Source organism: Ipomoea nil, unplaced genomic scaffold, assembly GCF_001879475.1.
Source record: "Ipomoea nil cultivar Tokyo-kokei standard unplaced genomic scaffold, Asagao_1.1 scaffold2647, whole genome shotgun sequence".
NCBI classification, from domain to species: domain Eukaryota; kingdom Viridiplantae; phylum Streptophyta; class Magnoliopsida; order Solanales; family Convolvulaceae; genus Ipomoea; species Ipomoea nil.
In genome coordinates this window covers 3,332,868-3,357,841 of record NW_017619075.1, presented here as the reverse complement: position 1 = coordinate 3,357,841, position 24,974 = coordinate 3,332,868, and the positions used below count along the sequence as shown (strand labels likewise).

Sequence of the window (24,974 nt, the reverse complement as noted above, 5' to 3'; positions counted from 1 at the left end):
GTGTGGTAACCTTCCCCTCTTCTCCAACTGAGCCATAAGTCATTAAAATCCCCCAATACTACCCAAGGAAACTAGAAGCCCCCTTAAGTGATCTCAAGAAGTCCCATGCAGCCCTCCTTCTGTTCCTCTGAGCAAAACCATAATAACACGTAAGCCGCCATTGCGGCCTCCCTGGAAGAGACACCACAAGGTCAATATGATTATTAGAATAATTGATCAAGCTAGCGTAATTGTTCTTTGCCCATAAAAAACATAATCCCCCCTACGGCTGTCACTGTCAACCTTGAAACACCCCTCAAACCCCAATTTTACACGGAGCCTCTCAGAGTGATTCCCATCTACCATCGTCTCCATAAAAAACACAAAATCCGACTTCCTTTTGGACACTAAGTCCTCAACTTCTCGAACCGTCCGTGGATTGCCCAAGCCACGGTAGTTCCAAAATAAAGTACTCATTGAGAGCGGCGGGCCTGGTCCCCAGGTCCCACCAAACGAGAAGAAATAGTATCCACCTGCATATCCCTGCCCACCCCCACCACTCCACCATCCGCACCCCTACGCCGTTTCGGATCCACCCGTACACCCAACTCCACCCCCGCCCCATCTCCCGGCAACTCAACTGCCGTACCCTCCAGCCTGTTTCCGGCTCCCCCACGCGACACATCACACCCCACAGCCCCAACAACCCCCACTGCCGGGACACCGCCAACCGGAGCACCGCCATAACCAATCTCGCGGCGACGTTCTTGCCCAAGGTGGAACCACCTATCCCCCAAAACCTTTGCCGGATTCATGCCCCCAGCCTTCAACGCCGGCCCATACAAATACTGATCAGGCGTCATCGGTGAACGCCTTGCCTCCAAGCAGAACTTGTCAGTATGACCCAGCCTTCCACAAAAGTAACAAAACATATGCAAGCGCTCATATTTAAAATTAATCCAAGCCCACGAGCCATCCCGAAGAATCATCTTCATACGGCGCTTTAACGGCATAGCAACATCATGCCTCACCCGCACTCTATAAAACGTAGACTATGGCCTGACAAAATTGCGTTCGTCAACCCGCAGGTATACCCCAACAAAATCCCCAACCTTCTCCAACACCTTCTCCGTGCGATAACCAATTGGCAAATCAAAAACTTGTACCCATAAATCAACCGAATTCAAGATTACCTGCGTCGGGTGCTCATCGCCATGCAGGGGTTGGCAGATTAAAGTTGCGTTCTCAAAGGCCCACGGCCCCTCCTCCAACACACGACGCATGTCCGCTTCATCAAAGAAAGTGAATAGAAACAAATTAGGCTGCACATCCGCCACCTCAATTCCCATTAATGGACGCCATGCAGATGCAAGAACCCGCTTCATCATCTTGTTCTTGATGCTCCGATCCGTCAAGAACCGACCTACTATCGACCAAGTCTGCTGCACCGGCATGTGATCAAGGCCGCCCGTAGGCTCATCCTCGAACCGGACGCCCAGGTCCTCCTCCTCCAACGTGATGTCACATTCATTATCATCTTATTTTACTTATTACTATCTTTTATATTTTCTACTTACTTTACTTATTTAAACATAATTTATTTGCTTACACTTTAAAGTTAGACATTATTTACATTATCAAAATTAAAAATTAAGAATTAAACTCTATATAATGTTTTAGATTTTGATTGAACTCAATAGATTATTAGTTCAAATATTTTTAATTATGTTACATCATAATACAAGTTCGGTCCAAATATCGGATATTGAAATCTCATATACATTAGAATTCAAAGTAAAAGTTATATATTCATATACATGTCATTCAAAGGAATATATCCAAAAAATATATTTTAAATATTAGCTCAAAAATGTTAATATTATCTAAACTAAATTTTAGGTGAAAACTGAAAAATTAGAAAACAGAGAATAATTTTCTGTTAGTAAACAAGTTTTCTAAATAGAAAACAGAGAATGAAAACTGAAAAATTAAAAAACAGAAAACAGAGAATAGTTTCCTGTTGTTAAGCGGACCCTTAATTGGTTAAAAAAAATGGTCAAGGATTAAATTGATAATTTCACTATAGTCAAGGGATCATTTTGATAATTAACTCAAAATAGAATTAGTTTTTTCTTCTCCCAATAGAATTAGTGTTTTGTTGACCGCATAACCGACATTCAGTACCGCGTGATTGTCACGTTTGCTTCATCTGAAAGGCCTCTCAGACCTATAAATACCCCTGTCCTTAACTGTCTTCTTCGATCGCGTTCTAATCTGAATATCTGATTCGCAATGTCTCAAGCCTCTCTCATATTCTAGAAGGTTTCGGATAGCTATTTCAGATTCAGAGTCATGGATTGGTTTGATTAATTAGTGTTTAGTTATCATATGCTTGATTTGCTGGAAATTTGGTTTCTGTGTTTATCGGATGCCAAACATGTCTATTTCCAATTACTCATGTTCGTTGGATGCCTTTCATGTTGATGTAGCTCAGATCGTGGATTTGATGTCAAGTAACAGGGATTCGGATTTGTTCTAGTTGAACGAAATAGATCGGTTTGATCAATACGCGTTCAGTTATCCTATGCCTGATTTTCTGGAAATTTAGTGTTTATATTGATTGGTTGGTTAAGATGTCTGTTTTTGATTAGTTATTGTTGGTATGTCTGTCATGACTTGATGTGATTCGGATTCGATTTCAGCGGCGAGTCGGATTTCTTTTGGTTGAGAGCCGAGAGGCATGGATCCGTTTGACAATACGTGTTTGGTTAACCTATGCTTGATTTTCTGTAAATTTTGGTTTCTGTCTTGATCGGTTGACAAAGACCAGTTACTCATGCTCGTCTGTATGTCTTGTTATGTTGATGTAGCTCAGATCGTGGATTTGATCTCAAGTGAAAGATTTTGGACTTGTTCAAGTTTAACAAATATGTTGGTTTGATTTCTACGCCTTCAGTTATCCTATGCTTGGTTTTTTGGAACTTCTCATATATATATTGATCAGTTGCTAAACATCTGATTTGGATTATTTATTGTTCGTATGTCTTTCATGACATGGTTTAGTTTGGATTGTGGATTTGATCTTAGCACCAAGCTTTTGGATTTCTTTGGGTTGAACATGGAGTTGGTTTGATTAATTTGTATTTGGTTACCCTGTGCTTTATTTTCTAGATATTTTGGTTCGTCTTGATGAGGTGCAAAGATTTCTTCTATCATCTATGTTCGTCTATATGTCTTGTCTAGTTGATGTAGCTCAGATTGTGGATTGGATGCGAACTGCAAGGTTTTGGATTCATTCGGGCTGAAATTAGTTTGATCAATGCTCTTTTCAGCTATCCTATGCTTGATTTTCTTGAAAATTTCTGTTTAATTTTACTCCATTTGCACATTATTATTCTCTATAGGTCTGTCATCAATTGAAGTTATTGTTTGTTAATCATGGATTATGTTTGTAAATCTTTTCTTGTTGATGTAGATTAGATTGTGGATTTGATTCCATGTGCAATGAAACAGAATGGTTTGATCAATACACTCAGTTATCCTAGGCTTGGTTTTGATTTCCCAAAATTTCTTCACTCTTTTACTGTATGTATAATTTAGTAAAATCCTAATTCTTCCTTTATATTTACTCTTCTGCATAATTGCAGGTCTAGATGTGTTGTGTTAGAAGGGTCAGTTCAGTACATCTTCCAATTGTGAAAATTTTGGTTTAGTTGTGTTTTTTTTTTTGTTTTGTTTTGGTTTTTTTTTTTTTTTTTTTTTTTTTTTTTTGGGTGCTTTTGCCCATTCCTCCCCTCACTAGTTGAGTAGACATATCATTGTTTGTTTACTCTTTAACTTTTTGGGTTTCTTTGCTCTTGATGTTCTTTTTAGGTTTAATCCAGGATTGTGTGGTTGATTAAGCTAGTTCCTAGAGGAGGGAGCCAGTCCATTCAGAGTTGTATGATGATCATTAGTGGTGTGTTTTATTTTTTATTTTTATTTTTTATTTTTTTAATATAATGAGTTCAGTTTGATTCATGAATGCCTGGTTATCTATCATTCATCGAATAATCAGTTAAATATTTGTACCTTTGGCCATATTAGTGCTCGGGTTCTTTTCTGGCTTGATGTTCTTTTGAGGTGTAGTTCAACTTGGGGGGTGCACAATGGACTGCAGGTCTGCAGCAGGGATCATTGACCTGTTTGGTTTAGAACTGTTTTGTCAAACTTCTCCGATTCTTCGATGCTCTCATTCTCATAATTCTTCCCAACGTTGATGAATTTTGTAATATGTGGTTCACAGGTTAGCAAGAGGTTTAATGAATGAAATAGATTGGTGATTGATAAGATACAGCTATTTATTTTCTTGAAAGTTTGCATTTATATTGATTGGTTGCTTAAGATTTTTGTTTCCAATTTTTATTGTTTGTATGTCTGTCATGACTTGATGTAGTTTGGATCGTGGATTCGAATTCAACTGCTGCTTTTGGATGCCTTTTGGTTCAATGACATGGATCAATTTGATTATACTTGTTTGGTTATCTTGTGCTCAGTTCTCTATAAATTTTGGTATACATCTTGGTCGGTTGCTGAAGATGACTATTTCCAGTTACTTATGCTCGTCTGTATGTGTTGTAATGTTGATGTAGCTCAGATCGTGGATTTGATATCAAGTTCAAGGCTCCGGATCTGTTCTAGTTGAGCAAATAGATTGGTTTGATCATTAAGCGTTCAGTTATCCTATTCTTGGTTTTCTGGAAATTTTGAGTTTATATATTGATCGGCGACTTTCAATTTCTCCTTCCAATTATGTATTGCTGGTTTGTCTGTCATGGTGTAATGTAGTTTGGATCGCGGATTTGGTTTCAGCAGCAATCTTTTGGGTTGAACGACGTGAAATTGGTTTTCTATTCCTTCACTCATCGGCATGCTTGCTTGAATGATGTGGATTGGTTTGGCAAGCTTTCGGATTTCCCTTCACTAGTAGACACATTTAATTTCTCTTTCCGATTATGTATTGCTGGTTTGTCTGTCATGTCTTGATGTAGTTTGGATCACAGATTTGGTTTTAGCTGCAAGCTTTCGTGTTGAACAACGTGGATTGGTTTGACAAGCTTGTTTTATTCCTTCATCACTCATCAGCATGCTTGGTTGAATGATGTGGATCGGTTTGGCAAACTTTCCGATTTCCGTTCACTAGTAGACCATTTAATATTTTATTAGATTTAATTTTGTGTGTCGTTCATTAATCCAATGCTAAGAGGTGCCATGTAGAGCAGCCCTGTGATGATCATTAGTGGTTTTATCAAGCTTGGTTCTATTCCTTCTAAAATTTTGTCCATGTAATTTTTGGTTGTGATTTGCAAAATTTTATCCACTCTTTTACTATGTATTAATTTACTATTGTTCTGCATATTGCAGGTCTAGATGTATTGTGTGGTCAGATCTGGACATCTTCCATTTGTGAAAATTTTGGTTTGGTTGTGGTTTAATTATTATTATTATTATTATTTTGGGTGCTTTTTCCCTTTCTCCTTCACTAGTGGATATATCATTGTTTGTTTACTCTTAATTATTCGGGGTTTCTTTGCGATTGATGTCCTTTTTAGGTTTAACCCAAGATTGTGTGGCTGATTAACCTAATTCCTAGAGGCAGCATATAGAGCCAGTCCCCATTCAGTCATTTGATGATCATTAGTGGCGTGCCTTGTTTATCCAAAGTTCAGTTTGATGCATCAATGCCCGGTTATCTCATTCATCAAATAATCAGTTAAATATTTGTACCTTTGGCCATATTAATGCTCGGACTCGTTTCTGGCTTGATGTTCTTTTGTGGTGTAGTTCAACTTGGGGGGTGCACAATGGACTGCAGCAGGGGGTCATTGACCTATTTGGTTTGGAAGTGTTTTGTCAAACTTATCTGGATTTTCAATGCTTCTCATAGTTCTTCCCAACTTTGATGAATTTTGTAATATTGTGTCTCACAGGTTAGCAAGAGGTCTAACGAACGTAATTGATCGGTTTGATTGATACGATAAGTTATCATATGCCTGATTTTCTTTAGAGTTCGTGTTTATATTGATCTGTTGCTTAAGATTTCTGTTTCCGATTATTTATCGTTGGTTTGTCTGTCATGACTTGATGTAGTTCGGATCGTGGATTCGATTTCTATTGTTGCTTTTGGATGTCTTTAGGTTGAGTGACATGTGGATCGATTTGATAATACGTGTTTGGTTATCTTATGCTTGGTTCTCTATAAATTTTGGTCGGTTGCTGAAGATGCCCATTTCCAGTTACTTATGCTCTGTATGTATGTGTTGTAATGTTGATGTAGCTTAGATCGTGGATTTGGTATCAAGTTCAAGGCTCTGGATATGTTTTAGTTGTGCGAATAGATCGGTTTGATCATTACTTGTTCAGTTATCCTATTCTCAATTTTGAGTTTATATTTACCGATGGCTTTCAATTTCTCTTTCCAATTATGTATTGTTGCTTTGTCTGTCATGACTTGATGTAGTTCGGATCACGGGTTCGGTTTCAGCAGGTAGCTTTCAGGTTGAACTATATGGATTGGCTTGACAAGCTTGGTCCTATTCCTTCATCACTCATCAGCAAGCTTGGTTGAACGATGTGAATTGGTTTGGGCGTTTGGCAAGCTTTCGGATTTCCCTTCACTAGTAGACATTTAATATTTTAATAGACTTAATTTTGTGGGGGGTTCTTTGCTGTTTTGGTTATTCTTTTTAGGTTTGATCTAATATTGGGGTTCATTAACCTATGCTAAGAGGTTCCATCAGCCCAGTTGGTCCATGATGATCATTAGTGCCTTATCAAGCTTGGTTTTATTCCTTCTAAAAAATTTTATCCATGATTTTTATTGTGATTTCCCAAAATTTTCCACTCTTTTACTATATATATGATATATAATTTATTGAAATTGTATCTTCCCTTATATTTATTCTTCTGCATCTTTGCAGGTCTAGATGTATTGTGTTAGACGGGTCAGTTCTGGACACATATTCCATTCATGAAAATTTTGGTTTGGTTGTGCTTTGCCCTTCACTAGTAGACATTAGCATTTGTTCACTACTGTTTTGGGGTCTGTTTGCTCCTGATGTTTTTTTTCTAGGTTTATTCGAACATATTGGTTGATTAACCTAATTTCTAGTGGTGGCATATAGTCGTATGATGATTCATTAGTGCCCTGCCTTATTTATCCAATGAATTCAGTTTGATGCATCAATGCCTGGTTATCTCTTATCAATCAAATAATCAGTTCATTTGTATTTAAATATTTTTTCTTTTACCATATTCATGATTAATGATTAATGATCAGGTTCTTTTCTCTCTTTATGTTCTTTCGTGGTCTAGTTCAGCTTGGAGGGTGCACAATTAATTGCCAGGGGTTATTGACTTGTTCGGTTTGGAAGTCTTTGTCAAGCTTCTTTACTGATTTTTCAATGCTCTCATTCTTCCTCATTCTCCCCAATTTTGATGAATTTTGTAATATTGTGGCTCATAGGTTAGCAAGAGGTCTTACCTAGGGATATGAGCTAGAGCCCAGAGGGTGCCACTGAGATCAGCCATGATAGTCTTCTAATGATCATCATTACAACATTCTATCTGGAAAAATATTTATCCGATAAGTTTGGTTAATACTCTATGTTCTCTTTCATGCTTGCATTGTTGAATTTTTGGATGTTTTCAGTTCCCTAAAATTTCTCCCTTTTTTTATGTGAACATTTTTCTTGTTTCGCCACCCCACTAATAGGCGCTTTTCTATAATTACATATATATGAATTTAATATTATATAGGATTCTCAGTTCTTTGCATGCTTCTAGGTTTGCTCTAGCTTGGAGTACATGATGGATGAGGGACTTCAAGAGTAAGGAAAATTTGAAGTATTAATTCTTGGTTTTTATAGATGGTTCCCTGTTTCTATTGTGTGGTCTAGGGTATTGAGCAAGGAACTTCCAGTGGAGGGTAGGTTTGACATATTCCACTTCCAGGAATCTAACTACTTCCAAGTTTTGTGATTTGATTTTAATGCCATGTTATTGAGGTTTATGGCTGCTAAACTCTAGTCTGGTTTGAGACATCCTTTGGTAATGTCCTATTTGAGTTTGACTTATTTGGTGCTAGAGTCCAGTTGTTTATTTCTATGCATCCATCCTATTGAGAAACTATTTCCTTAGATTACCTTTGTTTCATTCTTTGTTGAGTCTCATGATTAATTTTGCCATTTATATTGCCTGAAGGCATAATCCTTATACAGAGAACCAAACTGTTGAGAGTTAAAATGTGACTCTGATGACTAACACAACCTCTTGCCTCTGTATTCGAAGTATATTGTGCATGCTGAGTTTGGATTATTAAACATGAATCAATTCTGGTATACTTCATATGTGGTTTTTTCTTCTCCCAATATTGCGGGTAAATATACTGGAGTTAGCAATGGATGCTCTTTGTGGCATCTGAATTCGTCATCTGAGTTGAAGGATCCTTTCCTGTTACTATGTTCTTTGACAATAGGGTTGTAATTTGAGCTGATGAACAACTTTTTCTGTTACAGTTTGTGAAGAACATGGAGATGTATCTTTATTTCTAGCATCTAAATTGGTTTATTGGATGTCCTTTCTTTTTAGCATCTGAATCCATGGAGGAGCTCTTTCCCGTAAGGCATTCCCCTGTCTCTATTATGTGCTGTAGTTTGTTCACCAAGGAACTTCTAACAAAGAGTAGGTTTGACATAATCCCCCTTTCAGGAATGTAATCACATCGGACGCTAAGTATTGGGATTTTATTTTATTGCCATGTTATTGATGTTTATGGATGCTAAATTCTGGTTTCATCGGAGACATCTTTGGAAATCTGCTGCCTGACCCTGCAGGATGTCCGATTTGATTTATGACCTACCGGGTGCTAGTCCAATAATTAATTTTTACTATGCATGTTATTGAGGTAAAATTTTCCTTAGATTGCCAACCCTTATTTCATTGAGTCTCATGATTAATTTGCCACTTACAATGTCTGGAGACAATACAGAGTAACCAACTACTGGGTGTTTAATAGTTACCGATGATTAACGTGTCCTCTTGCCTGGGTACTTTGTCTGAAGCTTGTTATTGGGAGCACGTATGTGCCTTTTTCGCTCAATACTTGTGGTAGATATGCTGCTGGAGTTAGCAATGGATATTCTTTCTTTCCAACCATTTGAGTATTCTTAATTGATCTGTGAGATTTGTCATTGCACTTTGGGAAAAAAATGCAGGATTTAGCAGTGGATGCTCTGTGCAATTTGAGTTGATGGGGCAGGATTTAGCACTGCTGACAATGGATTGTTGTGTGTGCTGATTAAGTTCTTTACTTAGGAGTGGTTTTTTGTACAGCATGTTGGCACTTCTGTGGATTTTTTTCACTTGTTCTCTGCCCTCCTATTTGAAGACTGTTTTCTAGAGAAATGTTTTGCCTTTATGAAGACTGCTTTCCCTGATAATTTGAAGTACAAAGATAGCTTTAGTTAATTGATGATTGCCTGTCAACAAGCTTTAAGTTGTTTATGATTTCTCCTTGTGAAGATGCTCTTAAAGAGAGCTTGAAAAACTTCATTGATTTTTGAAAGGAACATCAAAGATATAGACCCTTTCATGTCTACTAGAAGTGGTTGTTCTTACCCTCCTACCTGGACTGCTTTTAGAGGATGATCTCTCTTTTGTGAAGGCTTCTTTTGCTGATCTTTGAAGTTCAAATATAGCGCAACTTTAATGACATCTCCTTGTTAAGATGTTTTTCTGGAGTTTTAGAAAAATTTCATTGATTTGGGGTAACGCACCATATAGTTAAATCTTCCTTACTGGATAATATGTCTAGTCACTTCCAAGGGGTCATTGAATATTCATTTTGGGTGGTTCATGAAAGAGCCATGTGATGATTGCTAGTTTTGTTCACAACTCTGTTTCTAGTGCTGCTGCTCTCTTAAGCTTTTGTAGTTTTGCTCAGATGATGAAATAAGATTGTATATATGTTTGCTCCTAAGTTGTCGACATTTTGTTTGATATTTATATGGGAATCGGAATGCATTTTTGAACTTTTTATTGGTAAATATGTTTTTCATGCTAGTCTTGCACTCTGTTTACTCTTTTGTATTGGTTCATAATTGAGTTATCTTGTAGACATACAAGTACTGAATTTCACGTTTAGCAATAGTGGAAAATCTTTTTGTTTTAGTGTTCAATATGTCACACACATAGGTTGCTTTCATTACCAGTTTATTTGAGTGCTTTGGTTGTTGATTGTGGTCCTTCTGGATAAATAAATATTTCTCCATTTTGAATTTAGATTTATAGGCGACTTCATAGTAGTTCACTAAAAATGTTTGTTTGTTTGTTTGTTTTTTTTTTTTTTTTTTTTTTTGACTCTTTGGATCTTATTCAGTCACAATTATTTATTATTAATACCTTCATTTTTTGTTTTCAATTTTTATAGCGTCTTTATGTTTATCCATACCCACTTCTCATTGCTCTTAAGAAGTAAATATTCGAAAAATATTTTACTGTTGTTACTTCTCAAAAAAAAAATAAATAAAAAAATTGAAGCAAGCTTTTAAACAACATCAATTTATTATATACGTAAAGATGAAAAGGAAGCTAAGGTTTTTGTTTTCACTTGTTAAATATTTTTTCGGTCAGTAAGTTTTAATTGATGAATGTTGAATTTGGTAAGGTTTACATTATTTTATGTTAGTACTATTTTGTATAAGCTGGAGATGCATATTAATTAGTTCTGTTTTTTTTTTTTAGTGTTAATTTGATTTTGCTTTTTAACTCCACCTGTGAAAGCAGCCGGTTCCAAGCCCGGATAAAGGGGGAGGGGAAAGCTAGGCCGCATTTAATTCAAGTTTTTAAAATTCTTACAGTTAGGCTATGTAATTGAAAAAAGAATTATTTCTTCTCAGTTACAAAATATTGTTAACATTAACAACTGCTCTACCGTGGAAAATGCGATGAGCATACTGTTGCACACATTTTTGCCATCTTTTTGCATCCTATTCTATTACAGGTTAAACAATTAATCTTTATTACTAAAATTTAACAACAGCTAATAATATTTGTCTTTAATTAATTAAGATAAGATGAAATTTGTGTTAATTATATCAAGTGCCTTTTTTATGAGTTGTATATCCGCACTTTCTTTTTAAATCTTTATACTTTTCTTTAGCTTATTTTTAAACTTTAATCCTTAACAATAATTTATTAGTATGTATTTTTATTCTTTCGTACTTTGAGTTTTCATGTTGTATTTTTATAATTTCTTACTAACTCTACCTTTTCTTTTTTTTCAATTATAATATTATTATACTATATAAAATTCAAGGACATACATATATGTGAATATCTAGTTTTTAGATAATTTAACTTAATAATAATAATAATTTTAAAAAATCAAATAAGTTTCAAACATTGAAAAACTCTTTAAACACTTAAAAAAGTGTAATTGAGTCATAATCTTTTATATATATATATATATATATATATATATATATATATATATATATATATATATGGATTGTAATGTATGTGAAAATATAATTTTATATACCTCTTTGGAGTAGCATTGATCTATATACTCATCATGTTCAATTGTTAAGTATAGCGCACAGTGCACCGAGACTAGGGATGTTAATTAAATCCTAAGATTTGTACGAACAACTCTTAGCTTGTAATTTTACTATTAATTATTATATACGCCTCTTTATCTCATAAACATTGTCTTTATTGAAATCCACGCTCTATTGAGTTCTTTCATTAATAGTTTCATTCAACTTCTTCATAATGAAAATTATGCAGTTTATGCACCATTTTGCAACAATTTTGCACTTCATTACAACACTCTTTAGTCTTCATCATAGCAACTCTTATATCTTCAAGCATTGGAATTAGTCAAGTGCAAAGTCCGTCTCATGTGATTAATTTAATAATTTGGATGCACAATATTCTAAAAGAGATTGGTGTGGAGGTCAAGTTACCTATTAGGTTGTGGTGTGACAATTGTGCTGCTATATATATTACGAACAATCTGATTTTTCATGAAGGGACGAAACATATTGAAGTTGATTGTTATTTCATTTTATACGAGAGAAAATGCAACAAGGACTGATATCTGTTGTGCACATTCACAATGGTGATCAAGGCAATTTATATCGTGTACCCTGGATCAAAACGACGTCTTTTGATGTTTAAGCTTTAATAGACTCTGTAACTTTTTGTTTATCATGTTTTAACATAAATTTTAATTTATTTTAGGTACAGAATCCTTACGCTTAATGCATAGAATTGCATAACATGTTGTACAGAAACACATAACACGATATACATACACATGTTTTCTATATTACTTATTCTCAGAACAAATTTATGTAAATAATTTATGTCATATAGGCACATAATTCCATAATACAAGATATAAATTCGTAAAATAAGACACACAATATGTTTTGTATGGGCACATAATTTCATAACTTGGTTGAGTTGGTGCTTGACTCGGCCTTGGACCTAAGGAGGTCGGGTTGAGCTTGAACCTTGGCTCAGGCTTGACCTATAGAGGTCGGATTCAACTACGAGTTCAGCTTAGCCTTGACCTGAAGAGGTCAGGTCAAGCTCGAAGCTCAGCCAGTTTTGACCAAAGGAGGTCGAGTCGAGCTCGGAGCCCAGTCTCGGCCTAAGGAGGTTGGGTTGAGATCGGAGCCCGACCTAGTTGCGACATAACGAGGTCGGGTCGAACTCGGAGCTTGGCCTAGTCTCGACCTAAGGAGGTCGGCTCGAGCTCATAGCTCAACCTACTTTTGACCTAAGGAGGTCGGGTTGATCTCGGAGCTCGGCCTAATTTTTGCGTCATGTACTCGATTTTGATTTTGATTTTTTTGTTTTGTTTTGTTTTGTTTTGTTTTTTTTTTTTTTTTTTTTTGTAAGCTAGTCATTTTTTGAAAAGATTTTTCCTTGTGTCCAAAAAGACTGTTCCGTCTAGCGGTAGGCGAGGTCGGACATCATACCGCCTAAAGAAAGTGTTTTTTTTTTTTGTTTTTGTTTTTTGTTTTTTGTTTTTTTTTTTGTTTTTTGTTTTTTGTTTTGTTTTGTTTTGTTTTGTTTTGTTTTTTTTTTTTTTTTTTTTTTTTTGTTTTTTTTTTCCATCTACTAATATACCTTTATCAGCATACAAAAAATGACATAAATCAAGGATATAACTTGAATTGAGACTTATTATGTTTTTAGATAGTTTTAGTTTAAATGGGTTTGTATTAGTATTTAAAAATATTGTTCATAGCTAAAATTAAACTCTTACCTTTAAATAAATCTAGTCATAATAAGAACAAGTATGCTAAGGGTACTTGTTGAACTTTTTTGTATAATTATATACCCCATATTGATCGATTTAAATCACTCACAAACATTATTTGGATCAAATAAGAATTTCTATGAGAGAACTAGGAACAAACTAGAGTCATTCATTTGGACAGATGTAACGGCTTTAAAGTATGGAGGTATTGGAAAAACGCTATGACATTTTTGTAAATAACTTGAACTTTATGTTCATGTAACAATACTATGGAATGCACTTAACAACACCATAGAGTGCATCATGTGATACTTATAGTCCTGTGAAATTGTTCACCATTTATAATTTATAGTTTAGATTTTTTATTTTATTTTATTATTATTATTATTATTATTATTTTTTGGTTTATGGCTTAGCTTTTTTAATTTAGTTTAGAAGTTCACTTTAGAGTCTAGTAGTTATGGTTTGTCTTTAGAGTTTAGACTGCACATATTAAGAATATAAAGTGCACCTAATGATATCATTAATTACACTAAATGTAACTACCACATCAGCAAATATCGGGTAGACATGTCATTTTATGTTCAATTGCATGATTTTAAGTTGTTCAAGTATTCAATGACAAATTTTTTAGTTGGATGGTACAATTCTAATTTCATGTGTATCTCAATAACGTATTTGACCCTTATTCCAAAATAAAAAAAATAAAAAGTTAATTTAGAGGTTAGAGGTTCAAATATTAGATTATACAAAAATTTAATATTTAGAACATAAATAGTAATTAAATCTACGATACTAATAAGATGCAAAAAAAGTTAGGCCTATAATGGGTAGAAAAATGACAGTCAAATTTTTTAATCAAATAAATGGCTCAGATTGATCAGATTTTAATTTTTCCTTGAGATTTCCTAATTTATCCTTAATTATATGATTATCCGTTAACTTTTCCGTTAAATATTATCTTCTCTGTAAATTTCTATTAGTTCACCTTTAACTTACACATTGATTTCAATAAGAAAGGTCTTAGGTTCAAACGTCATCCACTCATCCCAATCAAAGTTGGCATAATTAGTACTCTATTTTACTCTTATTAAATTAAATAATAATTTAGTAGCTACAACAAAAAATAAAAAATATACATTTCGTTAATTTAGAATTATGTGTCTACAATGTCCACTATAAAAAAACACCGAAATAGTGACGGACAAATTTCGTCACTAAATAGTGAAAATCCGTCGCTAAAGTGGTTAGCGACGGAATTCGTCCGACACAAAATACCCCGTCGCTAGAATTTAGCGACCAAAATTTTTTCCGTCGCTATAACTAGCGACCGAAATATACGTCGCTAAATTTCTTCCGGCGACGAATTCGGAGTGGAAATTTGCGACCGAATAACGACGGACTAGTCTGTCGCTAGAGTTAGCGACGGCAATTCCGTCGCTAAAATAATTAATTTCCATCGTTAATGTCTTTTTACAATAATTCGGCGTCGAGATTTGCCACGGACTAGCTACGGATTTTTCCGTCGCTAAATATAGCGACGAAAATGTCCGTCGCTAGCGTTCGTCGGTAATATAACGACGAAAAGTATCATCCCTATTTTTTATTATAATTTTGAATTGAATGTCATTTAGCTGCAACTTATTATTTCCGTCGCTATTTCGTTACCCTTCTACCATATTTGTCCGTCTCTAAATTCTAAAAATTAATAAAACTAATGTACCCGCTAATTAATATAAAAAAACCTGCATTAAACCTATAATATAGTACTTAAATAATATAATTATAAAATATATTATATTAAAGTATTTAAAGTCAATAGCAATAACATAAGTATAGCAATATAATGTGACATCATTAGAACCAATACCAAATATTATAATAAACATATAATCTAATCATCTCCTAAGTTTTCATCATTTGAATTAGCTGAATGTTGAGGTTGAGTACTTGGAGTGGATAGCATGCCGTTGCGATGCAACTCATCCATCAAACTTGCAATCTGAGCTTGCATTTGAGTTCTTCCAGCTTGTAGTTTAGCTTCCATCTCAACTCGCATGGTCTCTAACTGCTGGTTCACCATCTCCTTCATTGCCTATTGTTGAAGTTGTGATGTAGCAGATGATGAACTACAGTTATTCTCAGTGATAAATGCAGATGACTTAGTCCCTAAGCCATAAATACGCTGTTTTTTTTTACCCCACCACCAACATCCACATACATCTGTGACATGTTTATAATTGGTGGCTCATTTGACCCTTCCGCCTCTAGGATTGTAGAATCACGTTGTGCTTGTATTTCGTCCTACAATTAAAAACATATACAAAATAAGAGAAGTATATAAAGACATATAAGAATTGTATCTAAACAATATACTGTTATTACGTTATACTTACAACGATTTTCTTTGACCTCTCATCAATGAATGTACCATCCTTCTTTTTGTGCGTATGCTCAAAGCACTCATACGGATCAGGCTCCTTTTGAAGCTTATCTCGCTATTAAACAAGCACAAACAATAATATGATACTTAAATCTGTAAAATATGTACAAATAATAATTTTTTATGTTAAATGTATTACCAATGCGTGAAAGTGCTCAATACTTGATCTAGATCCTCCGGTATGTCGAGAACATCCCGTACCAGGTATTTGTGATCATTTAAATGTATTACCATTTGATTCATTTAAATGCAAAGGGTCTTCATCTATTTGCATGAGATCATGATTGTCTGTAGTTTTCTCTTGAAATGGTGCAGGTATTTGTGATTCTTCAGTAGATATAGATGATTCAGGAAGTACTATTTCAGATCTCGCTTTAATTTTGCAAACAACCCACCAATCAAGCTTGCCGCGTCGCAAACTTGGGTATGTACAATAATAAACCTGAGCGGCTTCCATTGCTAGAACGAATGGTTCATAGCGATTAAGTCTACGCTTATGATTAACTTCAACAAGTTTATACTCAGAATGAAGCTTCATGCCCACACTTGTCGGGTCAAACCACTCACACTTGAATAATATTGTCCTCTTGACTAGTAAGTCAGGGTACTCTACTTGTACAACTTCTACCAATCGGCCATAATAATCACTTTCACCTATACAATAGTTTATACTTTATACCTTTTATGCAAACTTCACTATTCATTGTTTCTTTACCTCCACCATAACTCATGGTGTGAAATTTAAAGTCATTCACATAATACCCTGAATATGTATTAACACATCTTAGTGGCCATTTTGCAAGATCCTTTATATATTTGTTTGAAATGTTATTTGAAGGATCATGTGCCTGTATAATACATAATATAAGTGTTAAAGTTTATTAAATAATTTGAAGTTTAATATATATAATATATATACAAGTCTTACATTCTTTGCTACATAATGTCTGGAGGGATGCTCTACCCTCCTTTGCTACATTCTTGAATTAATGCAATCCGGATTTATTAGTTTTCAAAAATATACAAGTCTTACATAGTCATTGAACCAATTTGCAAATTCATTTTCCAATTTACCATCGATGGTAGTACTGGAAATGTTTGGTTGACTCCTCTTTGACTCCTCAATATAAACCCTTTAAAAACAATAAGTGGGTTAACATTTATAACACATTGCATAAGAAAATTGAACAGAAGTGAATTCTTACTCAATAAATGACTCCACTTCTGAAGAATTTAATAACACATAGGTTTGAACAGCTTTATACTCTTCATCTGTCATATATCTCGCTTTTGCTTTGCCAAATGCTCGACCCGAATACTTGAATATAGAAAGAGTTTCTTCATGTTCATCAACTCTATATTCACTGTTATCCGCATTTCGAGGCACATTTCTGTGCTTCGTGCTAACATGATCCTCAAAATAGTATGAACAGAACGATGATGCTTCTTCCACCAAATATGCATTGGATATAGAACCCTCGACCTTCGCTTTATTTTTGACATTATTTTTCAATTTTCGAAGATATCTAAACACAATTATAACATCTATAAGTGGCAATGTTATTATATGTTTCGAAACATATAACACAACTAATAAAAATTATACCTCTCAAATGGATACATCCACCTATATTGAACTGGACCAGCAATCTTTGCTTCATAAGCTAAGTGGATTGGTAGATGCTCCATAGAGTCGAAGAAATTAGGAGGAAATATACATTCAAGTTTACATAGAATGAGAGGTATGTCATTCTCAAGTTTCGTCATTTCCTCAGCTGCAATTGTAGTGGAAGAAAGGTTCTTAAAGAATAAACTCAATTCTGTAAGAACTTTCCAAACATTTAGCGGGAGTAACTCACGAAATGCAATTGGTATTAACCTCTGCATAAACACATGACAGTCGTGACTTTTCATTCCAAACAACTTCAACTTCTTCATATCTACACATCGATTCATATTAGATGCATAGCCATCAGGAAATTTGAGATTCCTAACCCATTCACACAATGCTTCCCTTGCGGGTTTGTCAAGTGTGTAACAAGCTTTTGGGAACTTTCCAGTCACACCGTCTCGTTTCAGACGTCTTTATTCAAAAAAAATTATCCATTATCAATAAATTAAATAAGAGAAATAATTTCATTAGCTATATTGTCTTTATTTTTCTCCAATATGAAAATTCTTTACATTCAAATTCATCAATTGATTATATTTGTTACATTGTCCCTATAATGTCTTTAACCGAACCCGATACATAAAAATGGACGGGGTAGTATTACAAATTGTAAATGCAAATTACACTTACACAATATATAGAGCTTCCTAAAATTAAAGAATTACAATATATTCATTGTCTGCATAATAAATAATTAAAATTTTAAAAGTCCAATCCAATAAAAAAAAAAAAAAACCCGCCCCCAATTCCTAATGTTATTTATTAAATCAAATAAATAAACTGAAAGATTGCAGTTTTCGCATTTGAAAAACTAATTAAAATGGGAAATCATATTCCGATGCCGGGAATCAAACACGGGTCCCCGGGTGAAAGCCAGATATCCTAACCGCTGGACGACAACGGAAGACTTGCATAGAACATCTGTTTTAAAACGTATTAACGTATAAATGTATGGCTTATATTGAAAAACCATACAAGTTAAATTGCGGTGGCCGTGAATCGAACACGTGACCTTCAGATCTTCAGTCTGACGCTCTCCCAACTGAGCTATCCCCGCAACTGAAACCCTATTTACACTTTAAATAAATGAATTGTAACTTTTTTGTAACCATAATTGGTTATGTTCCTCATAGCCACGATGTATTGATGATTATTTCATTTGAATAACATACAACTTAATTTTTGAAAACAACATACAACTTAATTAATAACACTTCTAATCAATTACATAAAACACTATACCAATACCAAGCATTCTTGTGTATGATTCAATGATTGTCTCAAGCCAAAGCCAATCATCTTTAATAACACTTCTATAATTATTATAACTAATAAATGTTCCATGTGATGCACAGATAATATTTATAAACTATTAAGTAAAGTTAATTGAATATTAACATTTATTTAATGTTAATAAATTGTTTATTAACATTCACCGCATGACTAATTGCAAAATTATTTATTTGTTTATTCTTTTTTTTTTAAAATAATTATTATGTTTAATTATTAAGTTTGCATCACCTGTTTTTTTTTTTTTTTTTTTTTTTTTTTTTTTTTTTTACAAAGTAGACTAACTTAATAGATCTAATATATTGCAACTAAACACTAATAAATAAAGACAACCTAACAACTTAGATGGAATACTCTTATCTTATGAAATTATATTAAGAAAGAATCACTACTTAAAAAGTAAACGAAATATATTAATATTAATTATAATTAATCATAATATATTAATATTATTATTAACCCTAATAATATTACTATTGTTAGTAGTATTAATATTATTAATATTTCGTCATTAATGAAGGTCTATTTTGTTTCAAAAATATTATTAATATTTTTAGTAGTCCACTAATCCACTACTTAATTAATGTATACAAATTAATTAAGGTTATGAGTTATGTATGCAAATTATATGTAATGATTCTATACCAAATTTAAGATAATTTAATTTTGTTAAGTATTGTAATGTTATGTTGACTGATTTCAAATTTCAAATTAATTTTTTTTTTGTCTAAAATGAACGGGAAAATGGCACTTATATATATATATATATATATATATATATATATATATATATATATATATATATATATATATATATATATATATAGGGTAGAGTTCAAGTGAGGATAGGGCTTTAGGTGTGGTCTGTGGATTATTTAGATCCGTAGGATTAGAGAATCGAACGGCTACAAATGCACAATACGGGAGATTAAAAAGACACTAGATATGAAAGTAACGGTAGTAGTAATTAAATTTAGGGGTAAAGAAGTAATTAGTAAAGTGCGTGTGCATTGATGGGAAAGGAAAGAGCGAAAAACCCGCCTGTCTTCGTTTAGGGTTAAAACACCGCTTGTGAAGGAGCCTTGTCGGCATTGCACATTCTACTCGGCGAAATCTGGTGCACAAATAAACAGAGGCGTGAACAATAGAGGTCGATGAACACCATCGTAACCTATGGCAGACGCAACTCCAAGGAGAAGTCAACGGTGCATCAATGGAAGCGACTACTAGAATCTGTAAGTAACTAAGACCCAAAGCTTTTTTTAAAACAAAAAAAAAAAAAAGTTGATAGCCCCTGCTGTATGTAATATGCGATTAATGAAAACTTGAATTGAATCTTGGTGTGTATGAAGTTTGTTGTTTGATTTTGTTTATGAAGAGAAAAAAGAAATCTGGTCTGGGCGAGTGAATTACAGTATAGAGACAGCGTGAGTGTTGGGGGATTTGGTAGGGCGAAAATCGAAGGATAGGTATTACAATGTAGACTGTAATCAGATGGGTGTTTTTTTTTTTTTTTTTGTTATTTTTTTTTTTTTTTGGAGTGTTGGGGTCTGGTAGGGCGAAAACATGTGGATTGAATGCAGTTTTAAGAACCAACATAAGTAACCTGATGAATGTGCAAAGAAAGAGAGTTATGGAAAGCCGAGATAAAAGAAGATGGTGGGAACAACGCGGTGGAGTCCAGGAACAGATTTGTGAATAACGACTTCAATGTCTATTCTTTTATTTTATTTTATTTTTTGGGGAGGTTTATATTGGTTTAATAACAGACTCCATCATAGGGGTGGTATTAGTGGAGTGTAAGTGATGGACTGTGAGACTGCATATGCCGAGCAGGGGTAGTTTAGAGAGAGTGTATTTACAGAAAAATGTACAAGTGCACAAAGTGGGGAAAAGTAAACTGGGGGACCACATACTGCAAAATGGATACAAAAAGTTGTGTTATAGTTAATACACAAGATTAAATACAAATTCATTAGAATAGTTTGGAAAATGATTTTAATTATAACTGACAAGGTTTTTTAATGACCAGGAATGATGAACTATTCTACTTCAACGGACAACGTGCATTTAGGTTGGACATGATGACCCTGGACATGGACAAAGAAGTGAATAAGACAGTAATGGACACATGGTAACTATGTAGAAACATTGTGCATATAGGATACTATGTATTGTGCATTACAATGAGTATTGTGCAGTTTGAATATAATGTGGACTTGAGCTATTGCTCGTGATAGTGCAGGATGGTAACTTGACTTGAGTTACTAATTGCAATTATGTTATGTAAGCAAAAAGACATGTTGGGTACATTCCTAGATGACAAGAAAGAGTATGACAATGGAGCGAAAGTTCTAATGCTGGATCCAAAAAGAATGCAAATGTGATGGAGGGATACAAAGGAAAATCTAGATGGTGGGGTGTTTGCAATGAGGTCTTCATAGGAGAAAGTGCTACGAGTTGGGAGTGTGGCATGCGCAAAGAAGACAAATCCATAATAGAAGCATTGAGAATGAAGTATATGAAGGGCATCCTACTTAGCGAGTGTAATGAGCATCACAGTAAAAACCTCACAAGCTCACAACTATTCAAGCATGGAATATTCACGCAACAGATTTAGCCTACTTAGTTACCGTATCAGCTGAAAAGGATTACAATGATGACGTGGGTGCGATAGAAGTGAGTTAAGCAGTTTGATGCGACTTATGACATTAGTTTTGATGACTTTAAGTGCCAAGAAGTACGTAAAGTACCATACTACTAGACAATTTAAATTTGTTAGTAATTATTTTTTGTTAAAGATTCGCGAAATGCTTAATCATGCTTTAGAAGTAATGCATCGGTGAAGTAGTACAATGTGAAGAAATGGATAAATTTCCAGTAGAGGCTTGTGCAATGTAGTGGTTTCTATTTATTCAGCTTTATGTGCAATAATTTGTTTTAGTTTAAAAGTTGTAGCATTATTGTTACTGACAGAAAGTGACAAAACTACGCACACAAACATGCTACTGGATAATGTTTGAGGCTTAATACAAATTCAAATCTACTAGTATTTAAATTTGGTTAACGAGAAAATGGATATTCATTATTTAGGAATCGTGCAACCATGGTGGAGGATAATGTGCAAATACGAAATACCTCACAGAACCGGTATGTGCAATGATGAGGTTTATATTAATGCAATTTTAAGTGTAGTTGACAATGACCAAAGATTGGCTAAATGGTTATTACACCGTTAAGAAGTTGTGCAACGAGGAATTAATATGCAGTGCAAATGATAACGAATTTGAGTGACGAATTTGTGCAACCTAAGTAATTATGTAAATGCAAATTAATTCGTCAACCTAAGTAATTATGTAAATGCAAATTAAATTTTAAAAACCTAACAACTGTGAAGTAGACTAGGACTTGTTTTTCTGAAATTGAGGGTGCAGTAGGATACTAGGATATGCAATTATAGAGTTTTACATCGTGCAAGACTATTAAACTATCCAAATACTGTTTGCGCGATGAGATTATACAGTGCGCAATAAGGAAAATTAACAAGAAAAAAAGGATAAAGAATACTACAAGACGAATTCAAACACATTATGTTAATACCAAAGCAAACAACGAGGGTAGTCACAATGCATGGGAGAAATTCTAAAAAAAAAAAAAAACGGAAGTGCTAAAACCAAATAAGATAATAATTCAGCTGCAAAATCAATCTTAAATTTGCTGGTTGGGATGGGAATTGGAATCCATAGTATCCTTAATTACCTTATTTAAGCCAACTAAAAACATGCAGATTAGTCAAAAATAAATAAATAAATAAAGGAAAAAAATGCAAAGACTAAATAACCCCTAACATAAAGTGACGGAATAACCCAAAAAATCATCCCTAAAATAAACCAAAAAACTAGAGCCATAGATCAAACTAAAATCAAGGGTCAATATCCGTCCACAATCCTCATGTGGAAACATGACCTCATTTGATCCTCTATATATATATATATATATATATATATATATATATATATATATATATATATATATATATATATATATAGCCTATAATATGATATAAGCGTACAATATATACCATTTCCTTTCTTGATATCTTTGTATATTCTATGTATATAATAATATCTACATGTTTTTATATTTGCAAAATTACCCAAGTATATATACTAATTACTAATTACTAAATTCTCAATTCTCTAAATAATTAATTTTATTTTATTTTTCTATTAGGCACTTAGATTGCTATCTTGTTATTTGAATTAAGTTTTATGTTATGTTTGGATTTTGAATTTTTAAATATGTAGTGTTGTCTTGTTGTCTGGACTCATTATTGATTGAGAAATTTAAAATATGCATCGTGACTTATTGTTTAGATTTTAAATTTTAAATTAGTAAAAATAAATAAATAATTAAGTGCGCTAAAGAACTAGAGAATGTTCATTTTGTGACACTCCGTAATCCAAATTCAATTAAGGGATTAATTGAGTAATTAATCCTAATCCAATTGATAATTTAATTCCTTAAATTGCTGAAAATTCAATAGTCGGAGACTAGTAATTGACTAGTCAACCCAAAGTCAAGTGTTGTACCCAAAGCTCTGTGAGTAGTTTCCTTGTTCCCTTACACCTCTTCATTTTAGTAAGGTTAATAAAGACATTTCACCTTATGTTAGTAATGCAAGCTAACTTAGGAGACACCCTTCATTCTTTCCCTTACACTTTCTAAACATTGAGCGCCTCCTTCTCTCTAAAAGTTAGATAGCTTTTCTTCCAAGCCAAGTTGAAGCTCTACAAAATCTTCAAAGTTTGTCTCCAAGATTCCACCTTTCCTACCTTTGAGCATCTAGGAGGGTAAGATCTATGCTTTTTTTTTTTTTTTTTTTTTTTTTTTTTTTGTGTGTTTTTAGTGTTTTCTAAGGTGTCTTTTCTTAAAGGTAGAATCTTTATGATCTTTTGGTGTATTCTTGAAGTGGGTGTGGAAGGTGAACCTTGTTAGGAGCTTTGAGAAGTGTTAAGTGAAGGTTTTTGTCTACAAGAGGTAACCCATGCTCTACAAAATCTATTTTGCTTACCTATATAATGATTTATTGGATTCTACATGTGATTTTGCTATGAAATGTGAGTGTAGATGCATTGTCTTGTGAAAATGCATATCTAGAGCTTGTTATTAGGGTTCATGTATGCCATTGCTTGGCTATTCCTTTGATTCAAGTCATTTTGTTGTATTTGGTGAGATTTGGCATGTTTTGGACTTGAATTTGAGCTTGGAGTTGAAAATCCCCGAAGGGATTATTTGTGGTACAGGGTGTGTACCCGCGGGCGGAACGGCGGGCGGGGCACCACCCGCCGCCCCACCCACGGGGTACAAGCCTCATGGGAAGTGGTTCCCGCGGGCGGAACCACAGGTGGAGGTCCACCCGTGGCTCCACCCGCGGGTACAGTGTTGGTGTTGTTTCGGAATTTGTTCCCCGTGATTCTTTTGACTCGGTATTTGGTCTTTTGACTTCCCGATGTTCTTTTGTGGAACTATTTGAGTGTCTTCTTGATGTTTCGTATGTCTAGAACTATATGGTAGGAATCCATGTAGGTTTTGGTGTCTTGAATCGTGCTAAGTGTTCAACATTGTGATTCGTTGAACTGTGATGAGTCTTGTGTGTTCTTCAGAACTATGTTTGGTTTACCCGTTTGATAAGCATACTAGTTCGGTGTTTAAATGCTAGCGTGTGTGTTGTTTGTGCTTTCCTATTGTTGATGATGACTTGTGTTAATCATCGTTGTTGTTGGACTGTGATCCATTCCTTGATTGAGTATGGTTTCATATCTTCGTTGTGATCCGTTGATTGATTCCTTTTGTGGTGTGGTGTGTGTGGCTGTACCTGGATTGCACGATTAATGGTATGGGACATTAGTCACCAAGGTACGGCAGTGGTCCTCGTGGTGGCCATGATGCGATTATGGAGTTTGTGACCTGAGTGATGGGTTCACGTATTTCTTGGGAGGTATGTGTTGCCGTGTGTGTGATCGGTACCCTCGTGTACTATGAATCGGTGGTCTTGTTGGTGGTTGTTGGTGGGGGACGACGGTCCTAGGAGGGAAAAGGTTGGACTTGGATGTACAGGGGTCCTAGAGGTAATTGTTGGAACTAGACATAAGGTTGGGGGTAGCCATAAGGTTGGAACCGGGCATAAGGAAGGCATCTCAATTCGTGATGGGTGATGTCACGAAGGCTTGTGTAGCCGTTGTTGTGTGTTTCTCTATTTGTGACATGTGTTG

At 34.4% G+C, this 24,974-nt stretch overlaps 4 long non-coding RNA genes and 1 other non-coding gene across 6 annotated transcripts in view; 3 read left to right on the top strand and 2 right to left on the bottom strand.

Moving 5' to 3' along the window:
* Nucleotides 1–3,601, top strand: part of LOC109154476 — a 58,972-nt gene extending 55,371 nt beyond the window's left edge. For both annotated transcript variants that reach the window (XR_002049706.1, XR_002049707.1), the window contains exon 2: nucleotides 3,525–3,601. This is a non-coding gene — a long non-coding RNA (uncharacterized LOC109154476). The remainder of the gene's footprint in view (nucleotides 1–3,524) is intronic.
* Nucleotides 3,602–3,752: 151 nt separating this feature from the next.
* LOC109154487 lies at nucleotides 3,753–4,733 on the top strand. Its single transcript, XR_002049719.1, has 2 exons — nucleotides 3,753–3,937; nucleotides 4,611–4,733. It is a non-coding gene; the product is annotated as an uncharacterized LOC109154487 (long non-coding RNA).
* A 311-nt stretch (nucleotides 4,734–5,044) lies between these two features.
* LOC109154473 lies at nucleotides 5,045–6,130 on the top strand. Its single transcript, XR_002049704.1, has 2 exons — nucleotides 5,045–5,275; nucleotides 5,383–6,130. It is a non-coding gene; the product is annotated as an uncharacterized LOC109154473 (long non-coding RNA).
* Nucleotides 6,131–16,532: 10,402 nt separating this feature from the next.
* LOC109154490 lies at nucleotides 16,533–16,966 on the bottom strand. The gene is made up of 3 exons (XR_002049722.1): nucleotides 16,943–16,966; nucleotides 16,771–16,870; nucleotides 16,533–16,585 (listed from the first exon to the last, which is right to left on the bottom strand). It is a non-coding gene; the product is annotated as an uncharacterized LOC109154490 (long non-coding RNA).
* Nucleotides 16,967–18,393: 1,427 nt separating this feature from the next.
* TRNAF-GAA lies at nucleotides 18,394–18,466 on the bottom strand. Its single transcript has one exon. It is a non-coding gene; the product is annotated as a tRNA-Phe (tRNA).
* Between the last annotated feature and the right edge of the window lie 6,508 nt (nucleotides 18,467–24,974).